At 53.1% G+C, this 16,578-nt stretch overlaps 1 protein-coding gene across 1 annotated transcript in view; it reads right to left on the bottom strand.

Moving 5' to 3' along the window:
- The window catches only part of KIRREL3 (kirre like nephrin family adhesion molecule 3), a 63,904-nt gene extending 58,703 nt beyond the window's left edge, over positions 1-5,201 (bottom strand). The window contains exon 1 of the mRNA XM_088522036.1: positions 5,144-5,201. The gene's annotated coding sequence lies outside the window, so the exon portion shown is untranslated. The remainder of the gene's footprint in view (positions 1-5,143) is intronic.
- Between the last annotated feature and the right edge of the window lie 11,377 nt (positions 5,202-16,578).

Raw genomic sequence — 16,578 nt, 5'->3', positions numbered from 1 at the left:
TGGGCATAGCTGGATTAATCCCAGTCAAGACATACACGGCATAGCTTTGCCGTATGCCATTTTGGGAATAACTACAGTGGACCCAAGGCCTTGAATTCACCCACATTCAGAGGTTTCTACCCGCCATCCAACCACACACTTAAGTCTGAGCAGCGATTCCACCAAACACAAAGTAATTGAAAATAAAAGCAAGCATATATTATCCTAGTTGAAAGTCTGAAGTGCTTGCATTAATGGTTAAGGAACAGCAGTTACGGCTGAGCCCTCAAAAAACAATTATATTCTGTTCCACAGCAAGGGTCCAAAACGCTACAGCCCAAAAGCTTGCTATAGCTTTCTCTGCAAGTGGGGGCGTTGAATGAACACATTAAGACAAGATCTTATCCTGAAGTTAGCATCTGAATTTAAGATGCAAGCGTTCCACCTCCTACTTAAAGCATGTGACATTTAAAGAGGCAAGGAGCCCAGAGCCCTCTGCCAAAAGGTAAACTAAAAGCACATTTATATTTTAAGCTGTTTAATACAACCAGTAAAAGGGAGAGCTCTATAAAAGCCAAGTGACCTATGCGCTCTGCAGGCAGCGCCTTCTGCTCTGCTCTGGAGGCTGCTCTTGGCCCTGGGAAAGGCAGCCAAGGAAAAGGCCTGTCCGTATCCTGGCATGCTGGAATTGGCGCTGCAATCCAGGGATTCACAGCTTTTGCAGGGGGACATCTACCCCAAACATAGGACAGGCTACCTTAAATACTTGCACTTACACCAGCTGCCTTAAGGCTCGGAAAAGAAAATAAGAGGCTGATTTACAACCAGGGCGTTTCACTACCTATTGATTTATAAGATAAGCTTAAGAGGAAGCGACTGTGTACAGTGGTCAGAAGCAGCACGAAGGAAGCCCGAGGAGAGACTTGTGTTGCTCCCGAATAGATGCTGACCTGGGGCCTTCAACAAATCAGTTGTTACAAGTTGTTCATCAGTTGTTATAAATTTGCTGGTGGTCTTTAAGGAGGAAAAAAAAAACACAGTCCACACTTACATCCTACTGGAGTCACCCAGAAACGATGCAAAATCACTATTGTCCAGAAGAGTTTTCCTAAAGTCCCCACATCCAGCGTTTCAACATCAGCATGGAGGAGCTGAGTGCTGGGAGCATGGCACAAACTCACAAAACCCATCATTAAATCAGAGGTTTGAAGTGAACCACACTCTCCATCGCAGTCTGCTTGTAGCAAGAGAAAACAGTTTATTCAAAGACCTTGATCCTCAGCCAATTCACAACCTAAGGGGCACATCAGCCTCTCCCCTTTATTTATGGCTACAAAAGAAAGAAGAGCATGGAGCTTTTTATTCTAACATATGCAATCCAACTACAGAGAGCACGGCAGTTAGTGACACACAGTGCTGGTGACTTCTCAGGAATTTCTATGGACGTTTTGCCTCTGACCCGTGTCCCTTTAAAAGGACAAGAAGGCACAAAAGCAGTGGGCATCTGCCCGAGCCGTGCAAGACGTGGGGCCCCAAACTGCCCGGAGCATCGGAGCAGGGATGCTGCTTGCAGATGCAGCAGCAGCATCAGGGCAGGTGCTCTGTCTCGCAGTTCCCTCGCCCTGGCCAAGCAAGGGAAGCTGAAGGGCTTATTTGAGCCTGCCTTCTGTGCACAGCAGCTGTGGAGTCCCGTGGCACCGACAAACCCGCGCACTCCATCAGCAGTACCTCCCAGGTCTGCACAAATCACTGCCTTGCCCATTACTGTCCTCCACCATCTTCAATCATTTTTAGGTGTTGCTTCTCCTAGTGCTGCTAGCTACTGCAAAAAACCAGCCACCGCCACACACATGCACACACCACCCGCATCTTAGATTTAGCTCTTCAAGCCCATTAGCACTTACTTGTTCTTCAGGACCCTGTGCAGCCTTGTGCTTCCTCAGACAGTACCTGACAGCAGGGATTCATCTGCTGGGTTTAGCAAATATGCTAACACGTTCCTCTTGCGAAGCTACACAGCTCTCTGCAGGGCAGGAGGAATTAACTTTAAAGAGGAATCACACGTTCCTGGGCTTCGCCTTAGCAGGCACTACTTGGGGTCACTCTTGCTGGACACAGCAATCCACAAATCCCTTTGGCACCCAGTGGCTTGCACGCAAACTCACTAGCCTTTTTATACACCCCTTGCATCACTCCCAAGCCTTCCTGGTCATCCTGAAGTGCTCACTGGAATCCTGCAGCCCCAGGTGGTGGCAGGTGGAGTGGCCTTGTGTCTCTTATCAGTGTAATTCATCCTTCTCACTTAGGATCTGGTGACAAGCCACTCAAGAGCTGAGCCACTACTACTAATAATGGACCCTGCTGAGGAGAGATCTTGGTTTGACTATAAAGAATTTACCTCCAGGAAGGAACACAGTGAAGTGTGAAGGAGAAAACATCCCCCAACAGCCAAGAACTTAGTCAAATGCAGTAGACATTCTCCTCCGCTGCTTCCAGCCTCACCCAGTTTGGATGACATTGAAGCAGAGGAGGGAGGGAGGGAGAGGGAGGCTATTCACAACATGGAAACAAAAGCAGCTCGTTTCATGGCAGCATCAATTTCTTCCCACCAAGGGGCACCACACATCTAGTCGCAGCAGGCAGTAAATCACGCTGCGACTTCACTCAGTCTCCCACCAGAAGCTGTGGTGGCCCTGACAGGTTGGAGTGGAGAATGGAAGAACAAGCAATAGCTGTGGAAAAAATGCCCTGCATAGAAAACTCTGACCCGCCAGCCTTCAGACAGAGAAAGCTACCGGCTCGTTTGGGCCATTTGTAAGGGAGCAAGACAGCAGAATGTCAGGGACTGGCAGTTTGTTCCTCTTGGATTCCCCAAGAGGAGCAAAATGCACCCCCATCCAAGCACAAAATCGGCTGCAAAAGAGATCCCTCCTGGACTACGTGGCAATATTTCTTTGCAAGGGGCAGGCAGGGGGGTAGCCATGGGACTGTTGACTGGCTGGTGGACATTTATATGCTGTACTCTGTGATCTGGCTTTGAAGAACACGCTTGAAAATTATTCTGCTTGGGGGTTTTTCTTAAGGATCTAAGAAGAAAGCAGAAGTGCGCTAGTTGCATCTCCCACAGAAAATCCCAGCAGGGTCAGGACGAGGGTAGAGCAAATCCCCGAGGCAATCCCTGTGCCTGGCACCCAGGTGTAGCACAGCCTCCGAGGAGGAGCAACCCACACCTTCCTCGCGCGAGCTCAGCGCAACTTCCACGCTGCGGTGCTTTAACAGCAAGCCCGTTCTCACCCAGCGGCGTCTCCCCAGGCGAGCCATGGGCGCCCTCTGGACGCACGAGGACCGAGCCACCCACGCGGCATCGGGAGCACCCGCGCCTCGCGCCAGGGCATCCCCGCCGCGGCGGCTCCAAGGGCACGAGCGCAGCCCACGCTGCAGCGCAAGCCCCAGCGCCCGCAGCGAGGCCGCTCCTTCCCCACAGCGCCCTGCGCTTGGAGGGATCCTTCGCGTTCTGCCCGCGAGGGCGCCGAGGCAGCCCCTCGCCCGCGCGCTGCAGGAACGATGCAGTTCTCCTGCCGGAGGAGACGGTCGAACGCGCTCGGCAAGACGCTCTCTCCCCACCACATCACCCAGCGTGAATAAGCACGGTACCAGATGCACGCTCCTCACGATGCAGACAGGGGAGACAAATCAGCTCAGCTCAGGCAGAACAGAGGAGCCACAGCAGCCTTCCAACACAAACAGCCTATTAAAAAGTGCATTAGCTCTTATTCAATATAATGGCTGCAAGAGGGAGGAGGCAAAAAATACAAAAAAAAAAAAAGGAAACGAATCCCCACCGGATCCGAGACAAAAACTTCTTCAGCTTCACTAGCAAATTGTCATTTGACCTGCAGGGAGCTGAGCAGTACAGGGCAGCAGAGACACGAAAGGCCAGGATAAGCTTCCCGATTGCTTGTATCCCTGGACCTGCTGCTGCACCGCGGAGAGTTCAGATTTGCTCAGCCAGAAACCTACATGGAAGACACAGTGGGTTTCTCTTGTGCAGAAGCAGAGACGAGAGCAAACACAGGCTTCTCCCTGAAGGAATATGAGTACAAGCACGGAGAGGGGAAGAGAGGGCAGCGCAGGAAGCCAACATCACATCTGAGCGCAGGGCTCCAGGAATAAAGGCAGTCACGACAGCCAGAAGTGAGCAGGCAGCTCCAAACCAGGCATCTCTGCGCGGAGACGAGAGGGAGGACAGGGCAGGAGGGGAGACGCTCAGCAACACCGTCTGGCTGAGCGAGGAAACCAGCTGCCCGTGGAGAGGCACTGCTCTCTCCAAAAGTTTTATCCTTCATTTAATCAACAGATGGACGAGCTGCGTGGGTTTCTTTTTCTTCCCCACCCAGTTTGTGTGTGTGTGGTTTTTTTTTTTTTTTTAAAAGCAACCCCAAGCCCTTCCCTCACAAAAGCGGCGCGGGTTTGGGGACCGTCATGACACAGATGGCGTTTGACACGGGCGTTGCGCAGAGGGTGAAGCAGATCCCAGGAGCTCGGCTCCGGCTGCAGCTCCGCAGCCTCCACAGGTGACAGCCACTCCAGGGAATGGGCGTGCAGGAGCACAGCAAACCGGGCTACCCCCATTGCCCCCCCTTTCTCCCCTCCCCAATTAAATAAATAAACAATAAAAATAAAATCTGTTTTCCAGGAGGGTGTGGGAAGGTGGCAAAGTTACAGGGCGAATCCCCCCCGGCTCCGCAGCCTTTCCCTGGGCTGCTGGGGAGGCGGGATGGGGCTTGACCCCCCGCTTTTCCCTTGGGCTGGCCCCATTCGAAACGGCCCTTTCTGCCCCTCGGGAGCAAAGACTCCTGCCACCCCCCGAAATTAATAAATAATTTAATCAACTGCCCTCATCTTCCCAGCCACGGGCGGTGGGGCTGAAGGAGCGAGCTGGGGAGGGAAGGGGGGGGCTAGGCAGAGCCGTGTTTACACACAAACACCGTCTAATTAACGGAGCTCGAAAAAAAACAATAAACCAAACTCATTTATATGCTGAAGGGTTATTAAATTATTATTATTTTTTTATTACAGCCGCAGCATCGACTCCGCCACCCTCCCCTCGCCAAGCTCCCCCGCTCACGCCGAGCCCCGCTCGGAAAGTAAGTGCGGGTCCTACCGTGGCCGAGGAGGAGGAAGGCGCCGAGGAGGAGGAGCAGGTCTGCCCGGAGAGCTCTCATTCCTCAGGGTGGCCGCGGGGCCCCGCGCGCCCCGCTCCGCCGCGGGGGGCTCACGCCGCGGCCGCCCGCCGGCTCCGCGCGCCCGGCGCCGGCTCCGGCTCCTCCATCGCCGCCGTCCCCGCGAGCTCCTCCCCCGGCAGCGCTGCCTTGAGTGGCGGAGCGAGCCCGGCTCGGGAGAGAGGGAGGGCGCTCACGGCAGGGGAAGGGGGCGCTGCGACCGTTAGGGCCGTTGCGACCGTTACGGCGGTTGCGACCGTTACTGGGCGGGGGGGGTGGGTGTGAGGCGCGCGCGCGCTGCCCCCTCACGCCCGTCGCCTCACGCCCCGTCCGCGCCGCGTTTCCCCCCACATCCCACCCGAATAAAAACGGTTTTCGCTCTCAAGCGTCCCCACGGGCGGGTGGGAGGCAGGATAACCCACCCCCTCCAAAAAAAAGAGATTATTTTTATTTTTATTTATTTTTTTTCCCCGTTTTATCTCACGAGGGGAGCGGCCGCTTGCGGGGGGCGCGTCGTGACACGCGTGTGAGGGGAGCTCCTATAACCGGGGGTCATTTGGGGGGAATATGGCTCATTTGGAGGCTTTTTTTTTTAAGACTTTTTAATTTGAGGGGGAGCTTCGATTTTTTCCCCTTTTTATTTATTCATTTATTTATTGCCCTTTTTAAAATCTAGGTTCACTTGGGGCCGTTCAAAAATGCCTTAAGGAGTCTCTGGGGAGGGCGATTTCTGGCCTGAAACGCGTGTTTTAGGCCTTGCTGTTGAAAGGACAGGAGGGTCACCCTGGAAATGGGGCATTTTCACCCAAATCCCTGAGGAAATAAAGCTTATTTGGCTATCGCTTTTCCCACCCATGGGAGCCAGAAAGACCCCAAAGTAGGGGGGCTTGCTTAAGGCCATCATATTTCTGCATTTTCCGGAGCATGGGGCAAGCTGAAGAGTAACTTTGGGGCAAAATAGGGTTTTTTTTCCCACCTTTTCATCCTTCTGGCCTGTCCCAGAGCCACCAAGATGGGCACCAGCCCCGGGTGGCCCATAGGGACAGGGAGCAGTGATTCAGATGCCCGTGGAACTGCGGGTGAAAACGCTCCATGGCTGATTTCAGTGGGAATTAGATTCCTAAATAACTGCGCTTTTCCCGTTGTGTTTTGGCTTGATGTGCAAAATGCTGTTTGCTTACAGACGAGGGGCCCTAATGCACATTGCGGCTCTTAAACAGGGAATAAGGAGTTTCCGCGTGCCTTCAAAGCTACATTAACATTTCCCTGGCTTTTTTCATCACTTTTTGACAAAGAACGCTATTTTGCGCCTGCATTGCAAACAGAGCTTCTAACTCGCAGGAAAAAGCGAATATTTCTCTTTTTTTTTTTTTTTCCGCCTTCGCAGTGAAAACATTTCAACTGGAAAATTCCCATCATTGTAATATTGACCTTTGCAAAGGGCTTTAAATCCTCGCATGCAAGTAGGATGTAAGCGCGAGGTTTTATTAACTGATTACCGCCGCCGCTGTACGTTGGTAGTCAAATTTGATTTAGAGGAACAGGCGGTTGTGCTGGGAATGTGGAATTCCGGCTTGGAGCATCCTTTCGGATCGGCGGAGCTCCAAGATAGCTGCGTGCCTCCGGCTGCACCTCTGAACTTGCTACGTGCCGTCGTGGCCTTAGCGGTGGCCACTTAGTGGGTATTTTTAGCATAGCAGGATGAGCAGAGTTTGGTGAAAAACACAGGGCATCAACTCCCAGTTCTTACCTGGAAAAAAACCACCTTTTTCTTCAGTTAAAACTCAAAGTATCCGTAATAATATTGTAATTATAGCGTTTATTCAGAGGTCAAAGGAATCCCAAAGCTGGAAGTGGCCTTCAAACATTGATATGTGGGTGGATGGAAGGATGGATAGATGGATGGATGGATAGATATATGGATGGATGGATATATGGATGGATGGATGGATCAACCCATTGATCCATCAGTGGCTGCAGCTTTTTTTCCCCTGCCAAGACCAAGATGTCAACCGATCTCAAGTCAAAGATGGGCAACCTGGCACCATGATGGGCAACCTCGCACCGTGATGGGCAACCTGGCACCGTGATGGGCAACCTGGCACTACGATGGGCCCAAGCATTTGAAGGAGCTTCCAAGCATCTCGCAACGCAGGTTTCCTTGCGTGCAAGACCTCGTTATTACAGGAGACAAAATCAAGTTATTTAACGGCGCTTCCTGGATATCTCCCTCAGCTCTGCGGCGCTTGGTGCCAGAAAATGAATTGTTCCAATTAAAAAGCAAAGGAAGGAACACAGAAGGGTGAAACCTGGCCTCTGCGGAGAAATACTAAGCCGGTGCTTAATATTTGTGTTTTTCTGCTCAAAACCTCATGTTCAGCCCCTTCCAGGGTGGCTTCTAAAGAAGTCCTCGCTGTGGGGCTGCAGGGCATCACGAGGCTCATGATAGGCTGTGTTTTTTTGCAATTTCTTTCCGTCTTTCTCGTGTTTTTCTCCTTCGTTCTCCTTTTTCTGTGTGCTGTCAGTGTTCCGCGGTGACAGGCTAGATCTGCGACGTCGCGACCGTGAAAGCGAGCGCTTTTCCCGTGCCTCCGACTCCCTTCCTTCCAGGCTATTTGCCGAGGAGACGGAATCTTCTGCAGCGCTGCGGCGAGACGGCGGGGAGAGAAGCAAAAACACAGGCGAGCAGCATAAACCGTGGAAGCAACTCGATCAAAACGAAGCAATATTGACGGAAAAACAGCGTTGGAACCAGCAGGACAACAGCAACTCGGGTGCGTTGCATTCCCGTGTATTCCAAAGCGAAGGCAAACGCCTGGAAGAGAAGGAAAGGCAAGTAGGAATTTCCCGGTGAAATCCTTTTCCTTGCCCGTAATGATATGGGAATGCTGCTCCCGGCGTGTAGCCCTGCTGGCAAAATTCCAGCTGGGATGTGGCAGTTTTTCCCTGCCTCCGGTGTTGCCGGTTTTCCCAGCGCTCCCGGCTTTGCCGGGCTCCACGCGCTCCGGCCCTCGCCGCTTTCCAAGCAAGCCCAGGGAGGAAGCAGAGGCCTTTTTCCTTGGAAAACAACGCGGAGAGAGGCCGGGAAAGCAGATAAGGGGGAACGCCGGGGCTCTTTTCTCCCTGCCTCCTGCTGCATGGACGGCAGCCAAAAATCCCTGCTTGTGGCACTCGATAAAGCTCTTGTACAGCAGGCCCGGGAACAACACGGCGGGAGATAGCAGGAACGAGCAGGAATGCCAGGAATGCAGGGCACGTTTCCCCTCCGTGCTGGAATAACGACCCCGGGTTCGGAGGAAATCTGCGAAACTCCGAGCCTGACTTTTTGCCGTCCAAGTTTCCCGGCCCTGGAGCTACAGCTCCCCTCGCGGTCTGGAAAGGAGAGGATCTGGCTGGGGGAAAAATGCCAAGGAAACTCCGGGATGAGGCTGCTGGGCAGCCCGTGGCCTCTTTGCCAGGTCTGTAGCTTTTAGCATCCCAAAAAATACGGTTTTTTTTTAGCGCTTTCGGAAACCTGGCCTGGATTCCCGCAGCCAAGGCAGGAAGTGGTGGGAATGGAATCCCCAAAAGACAAACGAGCCTTGGAGGGTTAAATGGAGCGTTTGTGCCAAAACGAGTCCCGTTTTTGCTTGATTGGCACTTTAATTAGGCCCACGTCCCTTCGCTGCCACTGCAATCAGATCAGAGGAACCCAGGAAGCTTCCACACCGTTATGTTTATCTCGAGATTACAAGATTTCCATTTGTTTTGAATGCAGAAGGGAAAGAAAATCAGGAATGCGGCGAGGGGAGCGCTGTTATTTAGGGTTCGGAGAACATGATTGCGGTGCAAGGATTAATCTTATTTTATTAACAAGAAATTGTTATGCTGAGGAGAGCAGAAAGGAAAGTTGTGTCTCTCCCTGCTGCCAATAACAAGACAAGGATTCGGCGGCCCTCAAGCCAGCCTTGAATTTAAGAGCTCCAGCAAAAGAAAGCCGGAGTCCTTGCAGTTTTTACAAGGCATTTTCCCTCTTTTCCTTCTCCCTGTTTTGCTGCAGGAGGCTGGAACTCCAGGCAGCAGTTCCCAGCAAGGGGTGAATCTCCGGAGACCGGATTCGGGGAGCGTTACTGGGAAATAATGTGTAGTAATATCCCTACGTGGAGACACCTCCTAAAATTTAAAACAGCGGCAAAAACAGCGGGACAGGGGAGAATAATCCCCCAAAATCCAGGGAAATTCCCACCTGCTTGCCACAAGCCACTTATTTATACTGGTGGATGAGCCGCATTCCGAAGTGAGAGCCCCATTTTCAGCCCCATTTTTTCCTCCAAGAAACATCTTCAAAACCTCAGGACAAGCCCAAACGCCAACAGAGATGAAGAGTTGGCTGCAGGGAGCAAATTCCAGCTCATCCCGGAGTTTTGATCCAGTCGAGGTGTTTGTTGTGCAGTGGCAAAGCAGTTCTCCAAGCAAAGCTAGAAACGATGCTGTTTGATTGAGGTGGCTAATTGCACAGCTTGAAGAGTAAATTACAGCTATCAAGTATCCCAGCGACTATTCACTTACAAATAGAGAGAGGGGAAAATGAAATTTTAGGTTTGCTGGCAATTTTGAAATGAAAACATTGTCTCTGATGTTAACCAATCCTCTTAAAATCCTCGGCATCCGCGAAATTCCGGATATATTTCCGTGCAGGGCACTCAAACGCAGCGTTTTGATAGCCCCTACCCACTCCATTTCTATTTTGAGGCTTCACGTTTTCTCGCGACTTTTAAGAAATCAACTCTTAAAGCGAGCGGAAATGTTTGAATGTGGAAAAAAAATCAAGCAACACGTTGAAAAACAGGCAGAAAAATACACATTTGTGGCAAAATTGTCACAAAAAGTATCGTTTCCCCGGGACATGAGAGGTTTTGTCCTAGCTTGGGTGCAGAGGGGACTTGATGATGCTGGAAATGCTTTTCCCGTGGTGTCTCCAGGTTTTTCCAGTTCTATTCCCATCTAGGAATGTGCCATCGGCTCGGGAGCAGCCTCTGCTCCCAAGTATCCGCCTTCGCCTCCGGCTTTTCTGGGCCATTGGGATGCCCTGCTCTGGAAAAGGGCCCTACTTGGCCTTCATCTCCTTCATCTCCTGGCATGAAAGATGCTGGCGATGAGATAGGAGGAGGAAAATAACAATAATAACAAAAAAGAGAGCAAATCCCTGGAAAAGAAAGAGAATCCCATGGAATTTTAAAGTTCGCTGAGCTTGAAGCTCTGGAATGGGATGCGGAACAGGGATGTGCCAAGGGCGGCACCGTTCGCTCCGGCCCCAGCTCCCTCCTTGAATCCCAAGATGTCACACTCCATTTTTCCTGCTGAAAGGAGGGAATTTGGGCATGTTAGGTGGCAAGAAGGATCCCTGGGACCACGGACCCCTTCTCTTCCCGCCCGGATCCGGGCTCTTTGGTGACTTCCCGGCCGCCGCGGAGCAGAAACGCTCGTCTCAGCAAACAGATGGCGGCTCAGGCGTGCAGCATAAAATATATTTATCAAGGCAAACAGCTGTAGCCCATTTCATCCCGAAGATTTCTATTAAAAGCCCTCCGCAGCTACAAGCTGCTCCGGTTCCGCGCTTGGAAGAAAGCCGAGGGGACAAATGGCTTTTCCCGCGCCTTTTTCCATGCGCCGGCGCGGGATGAGACGGGCGCCCTAAAACGCACGCGGCCGGGAGCGCCGACGCGGAGCTTTCCGCGTCTTCCCGCCGTGTAAACATGTTTGTTCGCCGGCAGCGCGGCCCTAGGGGGACAAATCCCGCCGGATCCGTTGCCGAGATGCGTTGCCGGAGCCTCTTCCCAGCGGGATAGCCGGGACAGCGCCGGGAAGCGCGGGCGCCCCAGCTGGGTTTGGGCAATGGGATGGAGAGGGGGGCTGTTGCCTTTGGGGTCGCTCAGGACATCTTGGGCTGCTTCAAAAAGGGTTTTTTCTCCCATCTGAAAAAAAGGAAAGCAGAAAAAAAGGCGGGATGAACCACAAAAGCTTCCAGGGCAAGTCTTCAAGGAGCCCTTCCCGAGGGCATCCCGATCCGGGATGCAGGGAAGGGCATCGGAGCAGCCGCCAGCAGGAAACGACGACTTAGGACTTCCCACCCCCGAGTAGAGCAGCGACTCCTCATTTACACGTGAGCGCCAAGAATAGCTTAAAATGAACAAACACGAAGGAAATAAAATTAGAAAAAAAAGCTACTTAGTAAATTTTTCATTATGCAACAGGGAGAGGGGGATATTTATACGCCGGCGCGGCCCCCACAAATAACGCACGGATGGCGCTCCGTGAATGAGGGAATTAGCGTGGTGCTTAATTGCTAGAAACTGTTATCAGGTTCCTCCGACGGCTATAAATTACCGGAGGGATGGAGCCTTGGAGTGTTTTTCCACCGTCCTTGCGCGCTGTAGAGGCTTCCCTGGTGGCAAGCGGGAATGGGGAGCGGGATGTGCCTCGATCCGCTCCGGCTCGCGCAGCACGCCGGCGTTTCCACGTGGAAAACATTCGGGGAAAAGGTGGCGATTAGGTAGAAGTCCATTAGCAAAGACAATCCTGCTTCCCATTACTCTCCTGGCGCTCCGAATCTCTGCCCACCGCGGTATTTTCACTCCGGGTGTCGTTATTCCGACGACATGCCTGGATGTGAAGCAAGGGAATTGCATCCCGGAGCTTCCCGCCGCTCCGAGCGCCGCGTTTGCATCCGATCCAAGCCGCCCTGCGGGTCCTTATTAATTTGAGCTCTTGAGCAAGTGGCTGCTCCGTTCTGCAGCGCTCCGGGGTGATCGTTCCGGCGCCTTTTCCCGCTTCGCTCCGATGCCGCGGCGCCGCTCCGGCGGCTTTTCCCCCTCCCTGTATCCGTTGCCTCGCTGCAAGTCAACCCGAGCGGCTCCGCGTTAACCCGGGATTGCTGCGATTGCTTCGGAGGGGCCTTTTGGAGCAAAAGAAAAGGAAATCCGAAAAGGAAATCTGAAAAAGAAGCAACAGGAGCATTGGGGAATGAAGCAGGGAAGGCGAAAGACCAAGAGTCGGGGAAAAATAGATTAAAAAATACAAACTGTGCATTAATAATAACCATATAGTAGATATTAGTATATATTAATATTATATGCCATGTATTATGTCAATGTGGAGACATGGGAGGGTGTGGATGTATATATGTATTAAGAATATTAAGTATCTTAAGTGTGCTACCCGGAGAGGGAATTTTCACCTGCATTAAAGGAGGGGATTTATCCCTGTCTCACCTTCCCATTGGATCCGGGCGATGAGAATCCCGGGAAAGTCGATTAAGGAGCAGATTAGCCCGAGGGGAGGTTAATAGCACCGGGGCACCAAGACATTCATTGCCTGGAAAGGGGGATACGGATGCGCCGGCTCCTTGGGCCGTCACCGCCGCGTTCCCGGCTCATCCCGCGCTCCGGTTTCCTAGCGAGGACGAACCAGGAGGGCAGGAGGCGGCCGTGGGCGATGGGGCCGGTGACTTAATGTCTAATTAATGGCATCGAGAGCCCTTTTCCTTTATTAATACCCCGCGACTCCCGCCCTTGCGGATGCCGTGCCCGCATTCCCGGCTCGTCAGCCCGATTTCTCCGAGCTCCGGAGGCTTCCTGTCCATCAGCCCTTATCGCTCCCTGCCCCTGTTTCCCTTTCTTCTCTCGCAGCCTCTTCGCAATCTTGAGCCGATAAAAAAGAAGAAAGAAGGGAGAAAAAGCAGCCAAGCGGCTTTTCAGCTCCTGATCCGCTCCCGCCGGGATTACATCCCATCCGCTCGCTCCGATCCTCCGAGTTGCCGCAGGACATGCCCTGCGTCTCCCGATAACCTCTCCGAGCCGGGCTGGGGGATCCAGGGATGCTCCGGGCCTTGTCCCATCCACAGGGCAGTTTTCCCGGCGTCTTCCCGGTGTTTTTGATTTGCTGTGCCCTGTGCCGTGCGCTCCCGCTGCAAAATCTCCCCGGGCGAGGAATAAAAATGTGGCGCCCTTGCTGCTGCTCATCCATCTGCGCGGCCGGGGTGAATAATGCAAGGAAACATGGATGTATTTATACAGCGAATGGGAAAAAGCGTTCCCGAAGACGGATGGGCTTGTTTGCAGCCTTGATGCACCCAATAAAATAACCCGGTATCAAGAGGGAGGTTTATTTGGAAGTCTGGCCGTGTCATGATATCAGCTCCCAGCCAGGACTTCCAGATCCATAAATCAGAACGGGGAAGGAGCCGCGGGCACCGGACGGCGGAGACCTCACAGGGAGCAAGAAGCCAAATTCCCATGGGAAAACAGGCCCCAATTTGGGCTTATTGCTCCAATTTAGCAGGCCTGGAGCAGCCAAGGAGCCGGAGAGGAGCCTGATCCGTAGGGGAAAAGAAAACACCCCAAAACACCCTCGGGGAGAGGTCGGCATCGCCCGGCACATCCATCTTTTCCGACTTGTATCCTTGCCCTGGCATCTCTCTTTGTTCCTCGTGGCAGATTTGTCTTGCGGGGGATGTCTCACTTACCGGGAAGGCTTCATTCCCAATAATTTTCAGACGGGCTGCCCTCTTGATTTATCCCCCTTTGGTCTCCGTCTCATTTTTCCCAATTTTACCTTTGTCTCTGGGAAACCTTGTCTGTTGGAGCGCAATTGCCTCTCGCTCTCTGCCTCGCTCGCTCCCCGTAGCCCAAATTTGTCTTCTTTTCATATTTATTTCCGTATTTGTCTTCTCCCCCCGCGTAGGCTGCGCTCGCAGGATTTATCTCCTCGCCTCCCGCAATCCGTCTCCGAGTCCGGCACCTCGGCTTTTCCCTGAGCAGCTTTTCCTTTGGTTAATACCAGGCTGTGGGGTTTTTTGGGGGAGTTTTTAGGTGATTTGCAGTCAAATCGGGTTTGGGTTTGGAGGTTTGGTCGCGAGTTGTAATAACCGGCGATAAACGAGGCCGGGATCCAGCGGGAAGGTGCCTGCGGCAGGGAAAACTTCCAGGGAATATCTGGATGCTCATCTGAGATGAACCTCCACGTGGCCTCTTTGAGGCCGTTTCCTGGCCTTTTGCCTCGAGGGAATCAGGGATTTAACGGGTAAATCCCAAAGGATGTCCCCAAGGGCTGACTCCAAGGCCACCTCCCACCTCTGCCATCCCGCTGCCGACTTGGGGTCCTTCTGCATCCTGCCCTTTCCCGCTCCGCTCCTCCGCAATGGAAAAGCGTTCCCTCCGTATCCCAATATCCCTCGGTTTTAAGGCAGGGAAAGAAGGACCTGGCGATGCTTCGGGATCCTCTCCGCGCCTCCCGCCTCGCTGCTCCGTTCGGAAGCTCCGGAGCTCGCCTGGGCCCGCCCGCTAGATGTGTTATTCAGTCACCCGCTTTAATGATGTGCTAAAGTTTCGGGAAATAAGGAGAGGGCTCATTAAGCCGCCGCTGGAATATAGGGATGGCAGCGGAATGTGGTGGGGATGGGGAGAGCCGCCTGCCTGGGCCCCTTCGTCTCAGCAGGGCTGGATTTCTCACTGCCTGCAAGGAGGGAGCAGGAGGTTTTGCAACTATTCTTGCATTTATTCTTGCATTTTTCTTGCCTTTATTCTTGCACTGGTTCTTGCAGTTTTCTTGCATTTATTCTTGCATTTATTCTTGCATTTATTCTTGCTCTTTTCTTGCATTTGTTCTTGCATTTGTTCTTGCATTTGTTCTTGCGTTTATCCTTGCGTTCGTTCTTGCATCCTTTGCATTTAGCATTGCAACAATTAGGGCCTGCGCCCACCACGGGCTGCATTTCTCCAAAGGGACCGGTCCCATCCGGACCCCGCTGCCTTTTCCCATCCACCAGGATCCCTTCTTCCAAAAATTCCCCCTCTCCTGCCTACAGCTTCCAATGGAGCAATGCCATTGCACCGCGCTCCGGCTCCTTGCACGCGCCGGTGCTTGCGGAGCAGCTCCCATCCTTTTCCTTTATTTTCCCTCCGAGCGCTTTGGGACAAAAGCTCCATAGAAACATTCCCGTATTGTCATGCTGATGAGGGGAACGTTGGGCGCGAAGCTCCCATGGTCCAGGTGGCTCCTTCCTTCTCCCATGGCAGCAAACGGAGATGCGGATGCGCGCGGGCCCGCGCGGACCGGGAAGCGTCGAGCGCGTGGGCGTGATTGGAAAGCAAACGCTATAAATAAATCCCATTATCTTATTACACTGCAATTTTCTGTCATTATCTCCAGCGCGGATCCCATCCATCTGCGGGCGGCGCGAGCCGAGCGCCCCGGCTCGCCGAGGGGCCGGAGGGCGCCCGAAATTGCCCGTCTCCTGCGAATCCAGCGCTTCGGAGGGCCGCTCCCTACGCGCAAATGGCTTTTTCCGCCCCGGAGACATGTGGAAAATGAGTTTTCGGCCCCAAAACTGGTGCAACGGAGCCCCGTTTTCCACCTTACATTGCCAAGGATGGAGTGCGGATACTTGGACCCTCGTGGAACCGGAGCGGCCGGAGGGGGTTGACCTGCCCTCCCGCACGGCTCCCCTCCTCCGGATTGGATTTCCCGGGATCGATCGGGTGGATGTCGGGAGACATCCGTTTCGCCGGGAGCTCGTTCCAGCGCTAATTGCTCCTGCTGATTAAAGAAAAATCCACGTTAAGCGGAGGCCTAGCTTTTAATTTGGATTTATCTGCCTTCTGCTTCCAGCTCCGGCTTCTTGCGGCACCTTCTGCTGATGGATTAAGGAGGTGTCTCCGTGCCCAGGGTTATCTCCGGAGCTTGCACGCTCAAAAGGCTCCTCTTGGGGCCTTTCAACTCATTTTTGAGCATCTATTTTTTTGGAGTCGTCAATGCCTGGGGCATCCGGGGAGCCCCCCATCACCCCCACCAAAATCAGCACTTTTCCACCCAAAATCCCCCACTATCCCAAGGCACCAGCTGCTTGGGAGGCGCCCCCGGTGCCGGAAGAGCATCCGACTCGGAACAGCCACGCGGCAACAAGAGCCCAAAAACTAAAACAGAGAGAGGCTCGGCCTCATTTAAAAACCAATAACAGGCTCCAGGATTTTGATTTAAAGCCTTTCCGGATAATCCTATTAGCTGGGAAAGGAAACAGGGCTGTTTAAATGACAGGGTTTTTCTCTTTTTCTCTTTTCCTTCCCCCTTTAACTCCAGGTCTGCGGCGGATTAAAGGCGCCGGATGAGGCAGATCCTCTCGGAGGCGGCTGTCGCCAACGTGGGATTTTCGCAGGGAAGCTGCCGAAGCCGCCGCCGGCTCATCCCGAATCCGGGATGCCCGGCTCGCTCCCGCGGATCCGGGCGGGATCCACGGATTCCACAAAATCAGACGCTTTGGGGGAATGGATAGAGCTCAGCCCCGGGTCCATGGGGGTGTTTGCTCTCCATGGTCATTAATTTCCAGCTGGTGGTTTCCTGC

This window comes from Tinamus guttatus, unplaced genomic scaffold (assembly GCF_059628265.1).
Source record: "Tinamus guttatus ecotype Peru unplaced genomic scaffold, ASM5962826v1 Tinamus_guttatus_pri_ptg000143l, whole genome shotgun sequence".
NCBI lineage: Eukaryota > Metazoa > Chordata > Aves > Tinamiformes > Tinamidae > Tinamus > Tinamus guttatus.
The sequence above is the reverse complement of the archived record's forward strand: the minus strand, read 5'-3'. Positions and strand labels throughout refer to the sequence as shown.